This window comes from Haemaphysalis longicornis, unplaced genomic scaffold, assembly GCF_048455015.1.
Source record: "Haemaphysalis longicornis isolate Haplotype H1 unplaced genomic scaffold, Haemaphysalis longicornis Haplotype H1 scaffold_9, whole genome shotgun sequence".
NCBI classification, from domain to species: Eukaryota; Metazoa; Arthropoda; class Arachnida; order Ixodida; family Ixodidae; genus Haemaphysalis; species Haemaphysalis longicornis.
In genome coordinates this window covers 99191310-99209996 of record NW_027526460.1, presented here as the reverse complement: position 1 = coordinate 99209996, position 18687 = coordinate 99191310, and the positions used below count along the sequence as shown (strand labels likewise).

Here is an 18687-nt window from a genome sequence, read left to right as displayed (position 1 = left end):
TGAAAGCGATCAATTTTCTGTTCTTGTCTGCCGTCCAACCCCATTTGAGGTCAGAAGTGGCATTTCGGACTTCAGGCAGAAGGGGTTGTGGTTCTAACGACGTGCGGCGGGCCACAAGATACTGCCCCCTGGACCGAAGGTTGTCGACCCCTGTTCTAACCCAATCGGCTGCATTTTCAGTCCTCAAACATACCTTCGTCAATGACAGTGTTTTTTAAAAAAAGAAACGTTTCAAACAAATATCCTAATTTATTCTTATTTTCTCTCCTCAAAGTACGGTGTAGAAAAACGCTCGACATTGAGAACTATTCTGTCCTGCTCAGCGACCCATACCTGGTGTAAAGCTGTACAGTTAAAATATGCAGGCTCTGCAATGCATTCTTCTGAATTGTGCGTGCCGATTGATATGTTTCAGCGTTCAAAATATTGACAGCTCCCCCTGAGCGCTCTGCTCTAGGGACGATTGCTCGGCTCATCCCGACCGCTCGATAAAATCGCAATCCCCAGCCCACCCCTTTTTTTCTCTCTACTTACATCTCGCTCCTTTCTCCGTGAAGCGAACGAACTTCACCGCGGAGCCTGGCCACCAGGGTCGCTCACGGCGCTGCGATCGACCGCGAGACAGGACGCTCTAGCGTCACAGCTGAGCTACGGGCGAGTGCAGAGTGGGCCGCTCCACGCGCTCGTTGGTTTAGACCGCGCGTTGCCTTCGGTGCTCCCTCGCGCATCAGTTCGGATTACTCAGAGGTTGAGGCTTTCGTGCTTAAAAGCTCTGTCAGGTGGAGGAAAATTATTTGATTTTTTTTTACTTCTGGCTATGTTTCTTGTTTTTTATTCGGCATTGCTTCTCCGGAAAAAAAACAACACGAAAACGCGTTTACCTTTCTAGAATTGCTATGAGTAATCGGCAGATCTTTCCAACCCCCTGAATTCCATGTTCGGATAGGGGCTTTTGACGAGTGATTGTGTGCTTACTTGCGCTGGACTGAGGGCGCCTGCGGCTTTGTTGGAGAATTGCCGCGGGAGATTTGTGCCTGATCAGCCGTGTGTGTTGACTTGGGTCACGCGATGATGCCCGTGAACTTCGGTGTTTGGGTTGCTGAGGTGGCATGAAAGGACTACGCATCACTCGAGGATCGCTTCCAAGTGCGTCGCAAGGGAGCTGTTTTAGTACCTTGAGGATGCATCTCTGAATATCGACGCGGCGTCGTCCCGAGTGCAACACCTGGTGAGTATTGGGCACAAATTTTACTTTTTATCCCATTGTCTGTTCGTCAATACACGTGAGTTAATAGGATAATGAACATAAGCATGTTGAACATGTCCAAGGTAAAATTTGTGAATGCAAACTTTCCCGTAAAGCGGTGCAGTCGAATCTTATGTTATTTATTTGTATTAACGAATTTTTCGTGACGTCATTTTCGTGCAACTACTCAAGCTGGGTTGCTACTTCAAGGGAAACCGCCTCAATATTTAACCATTAACGTATTCGGGTTGGTTGTAATTGTCTGTTCGTAAAGAGAAAGCGAATACGAGGTCCGGATCACGCACTGCTTGGCCTGTGACACGGCCTATTTCTTTTTTCGCGGAATTATTACACTGCGTACATTGCCATTACCCTCACCTTAAAACAGCAGTTGCTATCTTCTGCTTGTAATGCATCATCTCAACTCGAATATAGCTGCAGAGCCGGCCTGCCGTTCTGTCGTGTTGCCTGCACAATGAGTCATTTGTTCCCAAAAGAAGTGTCCAGTGAAACTACATCCCCGGGCAAGACTTCCACAGCCGATACGACTATGTTCAAAGCGGTCGTTGATAATGCATCTTGTTTATAGCACGGGGACACAATATACACACCTGTATTTTTCTTGCATCTTCCCACTGCTTTGTCTCCCCTCTTCTTGACGTTGGACGTACATGCAATAAAAAAAAACAAATAACTATATAAATAAATAGCAGCAATTCAGAGCGATCCAATGTAAATGCGCCCAATTTTGACGCCCGCATTATTTGCATTCCGCCGTGGTAACGAACAGCTTCTATGCAAGAGCCCGGCAATATCAGGATGAAGTAACGTCTGGGGGATGAAGGAGCCGCGGATCTGTGCGCAATTTCCGGCTTCGCGGAAGGGCGAGGTGTGAACCAGGGCACTTCTTCCGCCTATTATGCAACACGTGGTAATTATTTTGTCGTTGCAGAGATCAGGCGCCCGTGAAACGTACGCTAATATTCTGCCTGCTCAAAATACAACGATCAGCCATTTTACAATCCCCTGAACACAACGAAATTTATAAGGCAATCGCATACTAATCGAGAGTAACCAATAACATTACATGGTTGATTTTCGATTTCGAATTTTCTTCTTTGTTTGCCTGTTTTGTTTTGTCATTTATATTTTCCACGTCCTTTTGTCCTTTGTTTCGCTGTTTGGCCTCCCTCCGAAACAGAAGCCTGCATGCGCGACTTCCAGGAGGTAGTGTTTAAGTGATAACTCAGCATGGCTTTTTCGGTCAGTACACCCGTTGCATTACATGGCTTGTTTCGATTTTGAATATATTTTTTTCTTTGTTTGCCTGCTTAGTCATTTATATTTTCAACGCCCTTTTGCCTTTCGTTTCGGTGTTTGGCATCCCTCCGAAACAAAATCCTGCGAGCGCTACTGCCAGGAGGTACCGGTTAAGTGATAACTGAGCATGCCTGCCTTTTTCGGTCATTGTTACCGGGCCGGTGCTAGGCACACTTCCTCTTTCTCACGCTCTTTAGACACGTTCTCGAAACGTTTTTTCTCCCGCGAATCTGTCACTGTCAATTCCCTCTCGATCCTTCCAGTCCGACGTCGTAGAAAGCAGAACGCCACCGACTTAATCTCGCCAGCAAAAAACAAAAAGCAAAACTCTGCAGTTATCGTCAATCCGGCACCATTCATCATGCCAGTAAACGGCGGATGGAGCCATTGTTTCATGTTGAGGCCGGAGGGTGAGGATTGTATTTGACTGTGTGAAGGAGAAAGTCGTTGGTCAAGAAGGGGATGACCACCAAAGCCCTTAGAGGCAAGCAAGTGCGCGCCCAGCGAGCTTGGCTTAGAACTGGGTCACCGTTTTGGACTGCGGCGGAATAGAGCTGACGCGGCCTTGAAGGACCGAGGCTCTGCTGACTGTTCTGTTTCCGGATTATCCGAGCTTCTCTAACCTTCAGACGCTCAAGTCTTTTTCTAGTGTTATTGAATTGGTTTCTTCACTTATCTTAACTTTTGTTTATTAGCTTTTACCTCAGCATTTGTCCCTTACCTCTTTCGCCTTACTGAATTCAATCCCATTTGAATGAGCAAGCTCAGCAGAAAGTGACGCGATCATCTCCGGTATTCAATAAACCTAGCTCTCTCTTTTCTCTCTCTCTCTCTCTCTCTCTCTCGGCGCTTCTAGCGTTAGTGGGAAGGAGAGACAAATTCAGGGGGTGAGGAAGACGCAAGACAGAGGTTGAGGTCGCTACGATTACCGATCGAATTGTTCCTGTTCAGCGACGAAATACGTGTCAGCTTCAGTTGTCCTTGTCTTGATCCCAGATCTGTCTGCTTTGTGCTACTGAGCACGACAACGCGGGTTCTATTCGCGGCCGCGGCGAGCACTTTTCGGATGTAGACGAATAAAAAAACGCCCCTGGGTTCGAGATTTTGGCGCACGTTAAGGATCCCCAGGTGGTCAAAATTAATGAGGTTCCCTACACTACGGCGCTTCTCATCGCCTGAGTAGCGTCGGCCCATTAAATTCCACAATCAAACAATTCGATCTGATTGATCGATCGATTGATTGATTGATCGATCGATTGATTGATTGATTGATTGATTGATTGATTGATTGATTGATTGATTGATTGATTGATTGATTGATTGATTGATTGATTGATTGATTGATTGAAGGGTTTAACGCGCTGACGCAACGCAGGCGATGAAGCGCGCCGTAGTGGAGGGCTCCGGATTAAATTTGACCACCTGGGGATCTTTAACGTGCGCGAAATCTCGTACATACGGGCGTTCTTGCTTTTCGCCTCCATCAGAAAAGCGGCCGCCATGGCCGGGAATCGAACCCACAACCTCGTGCTCAGCAGCGCTACGCCTTAAACAATTACATCTGTCTGCTCCATTTTAATAATACACATCCTATATTCTTCATGACAGGACCGAACCGCCCAAGGTGAAACTTTTTGACAATAAATCAAATGAGAAGTACAGCAATCGTTATCCCTCATTCTTGTTTTTGCATGGTACGCATACGTTCAAATACCTATCACATTATTTAATTTCGTCATTCCAATGAAAATTTGTACCGCTTGTTGCACCTTTATTGTAGTCGATAACGTTTGGTAAAACAGTCATTATGTAATATTAACGAATAGGCTGCAGATTTATATTCAATATTCACAAATAAAGTGGCGCAGGAAGCAGAATTGCCAGAAACTCACTACATTATTCACAAAATTAAGGTAAATGATTTCCTTTATTGAACATTGTTGTTCAATATAGGCATAGTGCAAAACGAGGCACCCTGTGGGTCCTTCTGCATTCCGCGTTGCTTCCGAAGCGACGTGCGAGGCTACTGGTTCCTTGCCCTCTTTGTGGTGATGTGAATTACTCACTGCGCTGCGTCTCTTTGAGCTAACCGCTGCTGCACCCCTTAGCGAAAAGATGCCGTATTAGTAATGCATTTTGAATGCATTTAATACATATATTAACTTTGTATTTATTCTGCATTATTTTGTCCGCATTCCAACTGCATTTCGAATACATTTACAATGTATTTAAAATGTACCTCAAAAATACGTAAGCAGTGCATGAAAAATATATATTTAATGCATTTTAAATGCATTAAAAATGCTCAGAAAATGTAATTTTAAATACGTGCAAAATGTATTAGTAATGCATTTTAAATGCACAGAAAATACTGCTTCAAATATACTGAAAATGTGTTACTAGTGTATACTAAATAAAACCTAAATACATTTAGAGATACCATGGTAATGTGTCTTAGGTGGAATTGTTAACGTTCAACTAGAAACTATCATATTGTGGTTTCAAAAAGTTTAATAGGCACTAAGCTAAAAATATGCTCCATTGTGAAAATGTAAACCGGCCATGCTCGGAATGCGGGCCAGCAAATGACTGAAAAGAACAGCATGTATGCGCACAAATTGGCAGTTTGAAAGTTTTTTATTGTACACCTCAGTCGAGTGACCAATTTCGCCATTACTAAGTAGCAGGAATGAATGCCTTTCAGCCACCTCGGTAGCCAGCGCAGATGAAGCGTTGTGCATCAGAGTCTTCGTACTTCGGATTCTCCACGCGGGAAATTTCACCAGCAGCTGCAGTGAAAAGAAAATGGGAAAATATTAGTGAAACACTTTTTTTAGAGGCAAATAAATGTCAAATCAATCAGGCCTTTTCTCTAGCCGTGCCAACGTTCCTCGCGAGCAAGGATTTCTTAGTTTCCCCTTGAGAAAAAAAAAAAAACCCGCCGTGAAAACAATGCATTTTTGAAGGACGTAAGGCAATTTATGTAATGGTAAGCATAGTTTATATTGTCATGCGGCATCGGATCTTCAATACCATTTTTAAGAAAGAATGGTGGCGGGAAGGGGGGGGGGGGGGGGGGAAGGGAGGCTTATGTTTGGAAATTGTCTAGGGATAAAAATTAGCGAAAATTAGGGGAAAAAAAGACAGAGCTAAGATAACAACGTTACCAAACATGCAACAGAGTTCGTAGAGTTATGCTACTACTTCTCTTTCTTAGGCGCTTGAGTTAACTTGAAACGGTGGCAATTCTAGTTTTCCAACTAACTTGGACAAAACTGGTCTGTGACCTCCCAGGACGCTAATAAAATAAGATAGGCAGTAATCTTATTAACTACAATTATTGTTATGTGTTCCATATTTCGGCGTCACCTTCTTCGGAGATTACGTTCTAAAAAAATAGTGCGCAGCGAAACAATTTAAAAATGCATGGGCAGGATTGCAGTAGAAAGCTTACATAAATGTCATTAGATTGGCGTGTGCACTCAACAATGCTTTCAAAGGAACGGCAAAGTAAGGTTATTTCAAAAAACAAGAAAAATTTCACGCTGTCCTTAAAATAACAAGCTCTTATATCGTAGGCACCTAACCGAAGCAATTAAAACAAGCAACGCCAGAAAACGTGTATTTGTGCTTGCACACACATGTAATTTTTTTGCTCTCCGCCGCACATCACCGGCAGGTACTTTTATACTTTTTGCTGTACACAGGCAACGTCATCCTTTAATTAGGGAGCAACGCGGAAAATATTTGTAAATGCTCGCGTCTTTAACATACAAAAAAAGATAAACACCTGTTAGCTTCAGGGACCATCAAGTAAAAATAGTTGCTTCATAAATACTCGTGACACCTAAAAGAAACTCGTTTAAGTACACCCTTTAGACGCAAATGGGAAATGGACCTTTTTCCAGTAGCTATCTGCGCATGCGCGGGCTGCCGGTCCACCATTCTTGGCAGGCGCCTCGGGCAAAATAAACAAAAGCGCGCCCCTCGGTTTTCTGCTTAGGGAGCGGCTACAATCTGCACGTTTTCTTTTTTACTCTCTTTGGACTCCTCGATGTGGGTTCGTACCATCGGCATACAATAATGGCTTTCTAAGAAAAGGGGGCGAAGACGCTTGAGACTGACCACGCTGCCAGCACATGGCTGCCAGTGAGGGGGTTACGAAAATGAAAAAAAAAAGAGGGGGGGGGGGCGCTTCGAACACAGCAGATTAGTCACGAGAACGTTCGCCTGCAACAGTGAAATTCATGTGAAAGGTGCGGGTGACGGGTCAGTGCGGGAGGGGCTGCAGGACCAGGATATTTTGTGCACGAGTTCTCCGAAAGCCAAACTTTCTTGGGGGTGCGCCTTACTGCCATTTTTAGGTCGCCGTGGCGGCCGCTAGAGGGACCGGTACTGGAAAAAGGTCCATTGAGGCTTCTAAACACACACAACCGCCAAGCTGCCCATGCTGTTTTCGGTGCCTTTGGGCACATTTCTGAAATTCTCCGGTGGCGTGGTCCAGCGTTAGTGCGTCGGGTTCCGCGTGTCTGTCACTCGACTACGAGCGGCCGAAGGGCCTCTCGGAACGCGCACACGTGTTCGTGAATGCGCTACGAAATGAATACAGCAAGGAGGGGAAAAGTTGCAAGGAAACACAAAAGAGGAAGGGGCCAACGTCCTGAAGTTTCGCGAAGTTTTGGGGGGAGCAATCCAAGGAACAAAAAGAGACGAACCCGCCCGGGGGACCCGTTCCGGGAACCGAGGGGTCTCGCACAGGGAACTGGTTGCCTGCCTCGAAGTCCCCCTCCCCACCCGCATTCCTTCTCCTTCCTTCCTTTGCTGGTTCTTGGTTCTGGGTGGCGGTAGGAACAGAAACTGATTGTAACTTAGCGGCTACTCTCATACAGTTTGTCTTAGATGGACAAATAATTTGTAGTCCCTGGGCATGAAGCAACGTTTTTAGATTAGGTCAGTTTGCAAACTGCGCCTCGAGAGGCGGCACCATTTTGTCGCCATTCCGAGAGGTGGCGCTGGCGTTGCGTTGAGATCTAGTTTGGGGTGCGAGGCTCGCCCTGGCCATGTGTTTTCGCTGTGGTGTTGGTGCTCCCCTGTTCGTCACGTCTGTATTAACGTATTAGATCTGTGCTGTCATCGTGCATACATATTTTAGTGGATCTCTGAAGTGCCGGTGCGGTTTGTTGACGTGCTGCGCGCCGGGCTGCCGTTCGGGGTATGCTTCGGAAGCGGCAAAGTCCGTGCAGCGGCATTTCTTCAAAGCGTCGAAGGGTCCTGACGGATTGAAGGCGTGGGAAAGCGCGATTTCGCAGAAAAACTTCAAGGTTACGCCATAAACATACGTTTGTGACATTCATTGTGAGCCTTCAGACATCGTCAACTGTTACGAACACGTCGTGAACGGTCAAACTGTAAGGATACCGTAAGGCAGGTGGACTCGGAGGGACGGCGCGGCGCCCCGTATTTTCCCTGACATACCTGAGCATCTGTCGGCAACCAAAGACGTCAAATTCATGCCGAAAACCACCCAAATGGATGACAGTGGTTCCCACCTATGTTGCGTCCTGCCAAAATGATGGACCTTTGCGCGATGAAACTGGCGTAAGTGGCGGTATGAGTGGTGTAGAAAGCGCCGAAGTCAGCACGTACGTTGGGAACTGAGCTGTGGTTTGCGGTTATGCAGGAATTCAGCAAATGTCCGACATTTCAATCGTAGAATGTGAAGGCTTCACCTACCCAGGTTATCTTCTACAAGCTCGAAGATTCTGGGTGTGATTGAGAAGGCTGCAGTAGTCGGGCAAAACTTGTCGGTTGAAGTTAATTCAAGAGGTTTGCTTGTCCCGCCGTGTAGCTACAGCGATAAAAATGGGAATACTCAGCCCCAGCTGGCAAGGCGGAAGAATGTAGCATCATCCCTTAAAGATCATCCCATTTGTTCCAAGATCAGCCCTTGGAACAAATGTTACCTGTTTCCAGACGTTTCATCCGCAACAACTGCCGTGAAAGGGCATGCAGTGTGTGTGGCACAACATTCCCGGTGCTGTCAGATCAGATCCCTAGCCGGCGTGGTGGCTAAGGCGCCGTGCTGCTGGACGCAAGGACTCGGGTTCGATTCCCGGCCGCTATTCTGATAGAGGCGGAAAGCGAAAACACCCGTGTGTTCGAGATTTCAGCGCATGTTAAAGATCCCCTACGTGGTCAAAATTAATCCGGAGCCCTCCACTACGGCGCGCCTCATCGCCTGTGAAGTGTCGGTGCGTTAAACCTCTTATAAATCAATCTGACTAGTCAAAACTGAGAAGTGTTGCCTATCTGTAGATTGCAAAAAGAGACGAGCAGGAAAAATCAACGCAGAAGATAGCATAAGCGATGGCTCAACGGAAAAACTACCGGGCTAAACGCTTTAAAAAATCGGCACATCAGGGCTACAAGAAGATAAATGAAGGCTAAACGCTTTAAAAAATCGGCATATCAGGGCTGCAAGAAGGTACATGAAAGTTTCTGTCCGCCAGATTTACAAACCAACAAAAAAGAATACCAGTACGACAAACATTCTGATCCGAAAAAAACGTTTATTTCTTTTAAGAAAGGACATTTATACCTGTCAAAGAAATAAAAAACATTGGTTTAATAATTGGTTCAATTTTCTTTGTTAACAGCGAAGCTGTTTAACAAATCGTAATTTTTCGTTTCCGCACTTAAAATACCAAGAATTTGCTGAGCTCGCACGTCAGCATTTGGTTTCCAATCGGCTCACTTTATCAGTTTTGTTGGGGTTGTAAATATGTTGTTGTGAAAACGTGCCTACTGCATTTGCTTCCACAGCATAAATAAAAATTTCGAGGCGTCTTTTCTTGATTCCAAGTAGATGGCTGACTATTGTAGGCTTCCCCGCAGTTTCAGTAGCGTAAGACGCGTTCGGATATGCTTTAAACATTATTGAGCTATAAGAGATCCCGTACTGGGGGAAAATAAATATACGGAACGGGAAGCAGCCGAAGACAAGCGGACTGTGCAGTGTTTGCCTTGCCTTTTTTTTTCTTCTTAAGTACAGCTTGTTTCTCGTCATAATGTCGATAAAAATGTAAAGCTCTTGTCACTAAAGCGTAAGAGTAGAGCGAAGTTGGATTTCGCATGTCAAAGAAGAACATTAACGGTGTGCGGTGGTCGTTCACCGGCGCCTTTCCAAGCAAGGAGTAGCAGACGACGCGCCGAGACCGATCTCAACGCTACCGCAGCGCCACCGCCTGGTCGGCGACAGATCCGGCCCGCGCCGCTGTGCTTGGAAGGCCGCGCTCTTTGCCAACTGACCCAATCTAAAAACGTTGGCATGAAGCACCTTCGCTACTGCCACATGCACCAAAGATTACGTGGGTCGCTTTTAACACTTTTGGTCACTTCGAAACAGACCGCATAAACTCTTTCATGGCTTTAGTTGACAGAATGGCGACATGCGACCGACAAAAATCGCGAAGGCTGCTCGGATTCCCGCCGTATGGCCCGGCCACGCGCATTAGTCGGATGAATGTATGCCACAAACTGGCTTCCTTCCCCGTACGGCGGCTGCTGTGAACATGCGCAGCTGTGAGCGGCTGCTGCGAACAGAAAACAAAAGAAAGCTGCGTCCCTGGATACACTTCGCAAATTTCTCAAGCGCGTAAACATGGACGGTGGACTTTCTGTGAACAGGCTGTGCTAAAAACGTTCCTGGCGGTTATGTTTTTAATGCAAGTGTTAGCCCTCAATGAGTACTCGATCTACAAGGAAACTCGTAGCAACAGTCCCCCGTCCACTCAGCAGGGCCCGAGCTAAAAATTAGGCGCAAAAAGGAACGCACTAAAATCCATTTTTTTACGTATTCTTGCTGTCGTTGATTTGTGAGTACATTCCCTTGCACGGCGTAGTTACGGTAGGAAATCTTGCTCGCAGGTGGAGGTAAGCTTAACAACCACGTGCGGAATTTATAAAGGGCATTACTAGCACTCTTCGATTGCAAGGCAAACATACGTCAATTAATTGTAGTGCGACACGTGTACGCGCAAATAGCCGGTATATCGTGCTTACCTTGGCTAGACGGCCAACGCAGCTGCAACGCGCCGTCCAAGCAGAGACTGCGTCCACCCGACGACCGCGCGTTGAGGAGTCCGAAACAGGACAGGCAAAAGAAACGCAGCGAAGGCAGACAAAACGTGAAGGCGGGGTGCGCCGCTCAGCTCGCGCCGCAGGTGCCGGGCACAGAGGAGGAGGTAGTGAGCGGCAGTGAGAGGCGCCGAGCTGCTCGCCCTCCCAAGCATAGCCAGGGTTGTCCATCTAAGGCGAATATATTTCAGAAAAAGAAAATTTTCCAAGCCTCCACAGCGATACCGTCGTAACAACGCTGACAAAGTGCAAGTGTTTTCGTACATATATATACTCGTTGAATTCGATGTTTTTTCTTTGCCGATTGCGTTGGAACACCGCCGCTCACATATTTGTACGCCGAGTTTCTCTCTAATACGCAGAGTTATGTCTGCTTTAGACAGCGCAGTAAGTGAGAGTATCTCCCTCAGTTTCTTTTATTATAAGTAAACATCGAGGAGAAATTCTCAGTACGTTTATTCATTTGAGATGTATTTTATCCGGCACTTCAGATATGCTTTACATGAATCTTACAATTCAGCAACTGAAGCAGCGCCTGTAGTGCACTCGAAATGTATTTCGGCAAAGCTTTATGAATACATTTAAAATGTATTTTCTATAAGTATTTTTCATGCATTGAGAGTGTATTTCTACCATGTTCGTTCGACAAACGTAAAAGGCATTTGAAATGTATTTCGAATATATTCGGAGTATATTTCCATGCTTCAGCACACTTTTAAAGTATACTCAGAGTGCTGCTCTAAATGTAGTTAGGTAAGTGTATTTTTATAATATTTACAGTGCATTTACACCATGATCGTTTGGCGGGAAGAAATACATTTTCAATATATTCTGAATGCCTTAGGCGCACATTCGTGAGGTTCAGTGCATTTTTAATCTATTTGGAGGGTACTTAAAAGCACTGTATTTTTCCCGTATTTTTAATAATGTATTTTCAATATTTACTAAAAATTGAAAAAATGCAATTTTTAATGCACTTAAAATACATTTACAAATACAAAACATATTTAAAATGCACTTCAAGCGTACTCGTACGTATTTCAAACGTATTACTTTTCGCTAAGGGACACAATGCCTGTTTGGCATCAGATTAGAACTATTAGAAACATGGAAGCCTTTTTCATATAAGAAGAGGGCTACCTTTGAATCGCAAACAGGAAAAACTGAAGTCAGCGTCTAGACAATTGTATGAGTCAAGGCACTAACAGGGTATGCACTGCTTCCCTACCCGACTGAAGTCCGAGGATTTACTGTGAATATGAGCCTTCGAACTGACTAGTTCTGTTGCAGTCTTGAGGGACTACTAGACATACGAAATTATAGCGCCAACCAAGCTCGTTAAAACTGGGTAAACCGAGGAGAGTATGGCGCAAAAGCCACTGAGGCAAATTTAACAAGATTTTAATGCAAGAGATATATATGACCCATTCAGCGAGAAATTCGGCACCGGCGGTGTTCGCGGTCAGTATTGGCTGCTAATTAGGGTTGCGTTCCGCGCGATTGAGAAAACAAAACACAAATCAAACAAGCGCCTTCATTGGCTGCTAAAGCATAATGCGCCATCATTACGTCGCGATTGGCTGCGAAGCCAGTTATCTCTTCGCCCAACGTATCCTTTGGCAGCGACGCATGATGTGATGGTGAACAGAATGCAAAAAAAAAAAATTGCACAGTATTCAATTGAACTGGTTATGACATGCCATAGCACAGGGCTACATATTAGTTCTGGTCACATGGGAGAATTTACCGCGAGCCGAAGTCCTGACTATCGGAAGTTTGCGATTTTCACCTCCATCTTAAAAGCAGCTGCCGCGAGCGGGAATCGAACTCGTGTCCTTGAGCTCAAGGGCACAGCACCTTAGCCACTCAGACAACGCACAAGCTGTAAAAGGCGACCTCTGTGACACGTATACCACAATTGGCGGGTCCACTGCTTTTATTTCCACTCGACTAAATTTACAAGTTGACCACCGACGAAGACTTACAGCGCCCCAAGCACGCGCTTGTTCTAACGTCCGGATCTGACCTCTTTGGGGGCTCAGCCGCGGTGAGGAGGTGGTGCTACGGAGGATTCCTGTCGGAGCGGCACTTTCACCACCCGTCACACACACGTGGCCACCGGATCGACAGGCACAGCTTGGTCCTACTTGCACATATTGCTCCACGTCGACATCGACCGCACGCCTTCGCCATCTCCTATGGAGTGGCCCTGGTGTACACCGTCCGAGACACCAAGCGTTAATTAAGCAATGCTTCACGCAATCCAGGCCGCCAACCCGGCTACGGACGCTGGCTTATTGCGACCTGTCACCGGAGCCCTCTAGAATTCCTCAAGGAGAACTGCCTGTTTCACCCCATTTAGCCCCACTCTCCCCATGGTTTCACACTTCAGAGCAAAATTTAAACTCTGTACCTCAGCAAATTCCGTTTCAACTTCATTTACACATCTTTTTTGTGTGCGGTTGTAGGAAGAGAAAAAAAATGCGACTCAAATTCTACCTGCAACTGTACTCGCGAACATCTAGATTTTTTTTTCCACCAAAATACCTTCTTTACGTTATCTTCTGACTATTTCCGAAGCGATTGAAAAACGTGGACAAAAATAATCCTGGTGTGGTCTGCCGGAGCAGAAACATTTGCTCCTCGGTTTAAATAGGTGACAGTCTTTCTCGGCCTACTCAAATACAAACAATTTGGTCTGTTTCTATGTATGTCTGCGATTCGGCGTTTGGAAAAAAGGTGAAAGAATATTTCACCGAGAGGTTTACATTGACAAAACGTTTCCAAGCACTAAATCTGGAAAGACACTTCATAGTTGCCAAAATTGTTCAGAAAAAAGAAGACATTAAGCATATTTGATGCAAAACATAAATACATAAGTGAAATCTTCAGTGTTCTGTTAAATAAATATGTTGAGCAGTTTGTTTGTTTTTTGCGATACGAAATAAAAAAATACGGGTTAGAAACAATGAAAAATGACCCATAAATGCAAAACAATGACCCAAAACAATGACTCAAAAAAGCAAAATGCGCTGAGCCCGAGGCTTGTGCCTCGTGGCAGCATTCTAAGAAATCTCACATAATGAAAGGTTGAGTGGATGGTACTAGAGTAGTGGAACCCGACAAAATTGAATTGCAGGAAACATTTGCTTTGTTTACCGTGGGACGAGTGAGATGGAAAGAGAGAAAACAACCTTCTTTCGACGACCTTTGTAGCAAAGTAAGCAGATACGGGGTGAATTTTTCATCAAATATGTATCATCATTTCCGTTTGGGATCATTGTTAAGCGATTTGCGTCAAACATTTTACAGTGTAGCTTTACAGTGTAGCTTATAGGAAGAGGAGTGGTGACGCAGGAACAGCGATGTGGAGAGGGCATTCCCTGGCGAGAGGAAAAGCAAGCGCCAATCATACACGCAGCAAGTTAAAAGATGCTTGAACGATGTGTTTATTTACGCAAAGCATTTCCAAACAACGAAATCTAGTGGCAATGTTTCAACATTGCGTAGCAGAAAGAACATAGCAAGCCTATTTGAAGCAATAAAGCAAACATAAGTGATATTTGCATTGTTCTTTTAAGTGCAAATACATGGCTGCTTGATTCTTGCGATAGCAAATAAAAATATAAGCCTTGAAAAAAACGTTGTTACTTCAAAATAAAAAGCGCCTACGGCGCCGCCTCGTGGCAGAGTCCTAGTTCAAAGTAACAAAACGTTTCACTGATAGCGTGAGCAGTGGAACAGTGCAAAATTCAATCGGCGTGAACGAGAGTCGATCTACTAGCTTTGAAAAGTTTAATGAAGCTTAGCCTTGCGATAGAGAATTGCCAGGGAGCTTCGGCGATGACTACAACTTTTGTGACGCTAAGTTGGCAAAGCTGAGTTAATTTTCTAGTGCCTCATAAAAACATAGCTTTACATCACAAGTTTTTTATATCGCCGAAATATAGATTGGACTATTGAGTTTGTTTTGTCGAGTAGGCTCCTCACACAGTGTTTTCGCCAATTTTGGCACAGTTTTAAAGCAAAAATGACTCCACAAACACGAATATGGATTTACATATATGGTTTACAAGTTCAGGATGCTTTTATGGTCTTCCAGATCGATACGTGTGATATTTTCCGTTACGGAACTAATTCGAGAAACCAATGTATTGATTGTCCTTGAAACTTCACCCCTGTACATACGCTACTTTGTTGGGGGCGCCCCGCACAATGTTGCACTAAAGCCCGCGAGGAAAACTGCAAAGGCCGGCATGACATTTTCGTTGCTAGGCGTGACGAACGACCGTACTGGTACCACTTCAATCACTGCCGCCGCAGTGCTACAGCCGCACACAAAAGTTCGCTTTTTTTTTTCCCCCGCACCAAAGATTGGGGCAGAGAAGAGGGATGCCATCGCAATCCAGTATAGTCATATTTTAGGAAACGCAACGAATCTAAGCAGAAACGCTTTCGTGCGAGGATTTTATGTACGCACACTATTCAGGGGCTTTAGCAGTACATGTCACCGGCTTGGTGAAGCAACCACAAAAACGCACACCGAATGAGCGCTGCATTTCTGAATGCGAATGTGTAGAAACAGCTCCTCGTTCCTCGCCACTTTCTACTTCAAAGGTTTGCGGTGCACGCGATTAAATGAGTCGGAATTTCACAACACACTGTACCACGTGAAAGTGTACATCTAGTACTTTTGTGTATTGTTCTCTTGCAATGTGTTCCTATACCATCGATAATATAGTGCCCTAAGAAAATTTCTATAATTAACTTCCACACCGAAAACTAGAAAATCATGGGAATAAGAAGGCTAACCTGGAATTGCAAATTTTCGAGGATATTGCAGCTCACAGGACTATATAAAACGGTCTTTGAAAGTTATCGACGCTGGGTATAAATTCCAGCTTCTTAGCATATCATGATAAGAGGATTGCGATATCATATTAATGAAGTTCGACGTGGAAAATAGGAAGCCAACACGACAAGCAAATAAAAGTCATGTGCACCAAGACCGAGACATATACGAAGTAATGCCGCGGGGAGTCATCTGGAATGCGAAGTAAAAGAGGAAACGTAAGTATACAGCAAATAAGACGGCATAGGATGCTGACTTGCACATCGACTGATGCCTGAGTTGTGGCATCGACATCGCACCCAGATGCATTTTCGGTGTTCTCCGTGTTGATCGAATAGATCGGAAAGTAACGGTTATTAATGCTGCAGTTTTGACTCCAGTATTGTTTATTGGTCCTGACTGGACACATAGCGCTGTTGCATCTTCATGCCAAGGTTATTATCCGCGTAACGTTATTCTCTTACGTCCTTTTTTGATTGTTTGTACTTATTAAAGGGTTGTTTATATTTTTTGCAGCGTCGGCTGTAGAGGTGAAATTTTTCTATGGCACGCGTGTATGGCGTTCGCGTACCAACTGTATGTATGCCTAAATTGTGAGCGCCGGTTTGCAAGAATTTGCACAGTCATCAGCAAAAGTTTATATATCACTAGTCCATCTGCAACGAGAAATCTCTATCCCATTTAACGTACGCGTTTGATGTGCAAACATACCAGGTTCAAACCTGCCGGATGTGCCCCTTATGAAAGGTTAAGCAACCATAGCGGGCCTCGCAGTGGAGAGTGTGGTGTCAGCGGTGTATAGCTGGCGCTCGGCTGCGGGCGCCTCAGAACAGAAGTTAGCGGTGCGATGACGTCACGAGGCACCCGTTGGGAGGCACGTACCTCCTTTCGGCGCTTCACAGGAGAAGCGCGCCGCATGTAAAAAGTTGTGACTAATTCTGCTCAGTGAAGGCGGATGACTAGCGAAGCTTTTTAGTACACGACCAACGCGAAATACAACTGACACAAAATTTACTTGAAAGGTTTGAGAAAATTATTATGTTTCTCGAGAGTCGACGGCGGCCATTCCCGAGGACGCCACATGCATACACGCACGCGCTTCTAATTTGACTCTTGAATGCATTTCAATGAAGCCAATTGGTGACTGCGTTACTTGAGATGCATATCCAAATGATTTCAGGTATAAGCTTGAGGTAGAAATGATGTTTTTAAGGGAGTGCGACTTCTGAGGTGACCACCTGCTAATGCCCCACTTACCGCGACGTTCGTTTTTGAACGCCACAAACTTGCTCCCAGAATCCCGTCTTCCTTCCCATACCTAACGTCATTTTCGCCCAGTGGCAGGAGTGGCTGGCCGGCTCGACCGCTCAAGGCCAGCGACAGCTGACTTAACGGGCACAGCTGGCCCTCAGCTCCATACCCAGAGCTCCACAATAGGGGCACCAACTGTTAATCAAGTTTCTTCTCTCGCGCGCGCTTCAGAGACGCGTGAAGACGCGAGAGTTTTTGCACACTGACGTGAAAGCTGCATAAAAACCGAGCAATAAATACTTCGCTTAAAAATTGCCAGCGGGTTGGACGAAGAGGCATAACTAGAGTCCCTCTATACACTCCCTGCGGTAGCGGTGATGGGCATATGCCCATCATCCCCAAAGCAGCGGGGAAAGCAGCCCCATCTGTTAGCTGGAGCCCTACGCTCTGCCGAGCGACAGCTACCACAGTGCAAATCTTTCTTTGTATCTCTCTTATTTTTAAAGACAAAACCTTTGCGTAAAAAACCCTGCGCGTTGTCCGGTACAGAAAATGGCCACAGCTCCAAAGCAAAAACCACTTGCAAAAATTATGCTATGTGTACTAAGGAGAGCATGCGAAATAATTTCATGAACGTACATCGATCAGTTCGGTGCATTAACGTTTATGTGGCAATGGAATGAGGGTCCCCGAGGTTGAACCGAGCTTGTTACCTTTACGCTACATCAGCGCATTTCCAGAGCGACAACACAGTCTAGTGTGTGCGATGATGTCGCGTGCCAGGTGAACGCGACGACACCGGAGTAGAACAGGCGAACTTTTGCCACCAAGGTCTCTGCAGATTCTGGGGTAGCTGTGGCGGGAAGTGTCGCCAGACTGCCTGTCCTTGTACATCCTGCCAAAAACCCAAGAAGAAGAGTGAAGAAAGAGCCGCAAACGCTAAGTAGCAGTGAATAAGTCTTCGTTAAGAATCACAGGGATAGGCCATTACACTTTCGTATTCAAAGCACGCAAGCACACGCATGCCGCCACCCCCAAAGTTTGTGTCTTTCTCTTTTCTGTCTTCTTTTACCTCTTCCTGTGTTCTTTTCTTTCTTAGATTCTTCCTTTCTTTGAGCCTGTATTCATTAATTCTCTCCGTTAACTGGTCAGGCGAAAATTATCACGCGTGCCCCAACACCATCAATCATAAATCTAAACACGGAAGGTGAAAAATGTGAGCCTCCCCGTAAAAATGAGAATGCGATAGCATGTCTTACGGCAACGCCGAATACCATCGTGTAAATTGTTATAACAAATACGGACACGCATATAACTTGGATTTCGTACTAAACGCAGCCAATTTTGTGACTTCCGGGAACAATCTTCCGGGACATGGAGCCGCGTTTGCCGCGCCAACTGACCCTCGACCGCCTTAAAAAAGCGCTTGTCTGGAACAAGAGTCCAATACAACTTCTCGCTCTTGCACTTCACGTTAGCGGCTTTTATATCCGACTTTTGGAGCTGCAATCTATAGCCTGAAACATAGTAATTAGACTAAATTCGTAACAATGCTCCCGAAGCAAGGACACTTCCAAAATCAGAATAACGAAAAAAAAAACATCCTACTGATTAGCTCTGTAAAATTTAACTGAAGCAACTCCGAACGACGAGAAAGCACGCCTAGTAAAAGGCGATGCCATTCAACACTTCTCGCCTAGGGCGCTTTAATATGCTCGGTAGTTTTCTTGCGGCTTCAGGAACATAATTACCATTGCCCAAAACAATATTTTACTGAGACTAAAAGTACGAAGCAGACCTTCGTACCTTCATAATACACAAAAAATATACAGCCGCCCCGAAGAAACTACACGCTGGACATTCTCATACAGCACAGGAAAGT

The 18687-nt window shown here is 45.3% G+C and overlaps 1 protein-coding gene and 1 long non-coding RNA gene across 2 annotated transcripts in view; one reads left to right on the top strand and one right to left on the bottom strand.

Moving 5' to 3' along the window:
• The first annotated feature begins 668 nt into the window (after positions 1-668).
• The window catches only part of LOC144153815 (uncharacterized), a 309530-nt gene continuing 291511 nt past the window's right edge, over positions 669-18687 (top strand). Inside the window, exon 1 of the mRNA XM_077685544.1 lies at positions 669-1228. The gene's annotated coding sequence lies outside the window, so the exon portion shown is untranslated. The remainder of the gene's footprint in view (positions 1229-18687) is intronic.
• On the bottom strand, positions 5073-7468 carry LOC144151505 (uncharacterized). Its single transcript, XR_013318886.1, has 2 exons — positions 7282-7468; positions 5073-5355 (listed from the first exon to the last, which is right to left on the bottom strand). It is a non-coding gene; the product is annotated as an uncharacterized LOC144151505 (long non-coding RNA).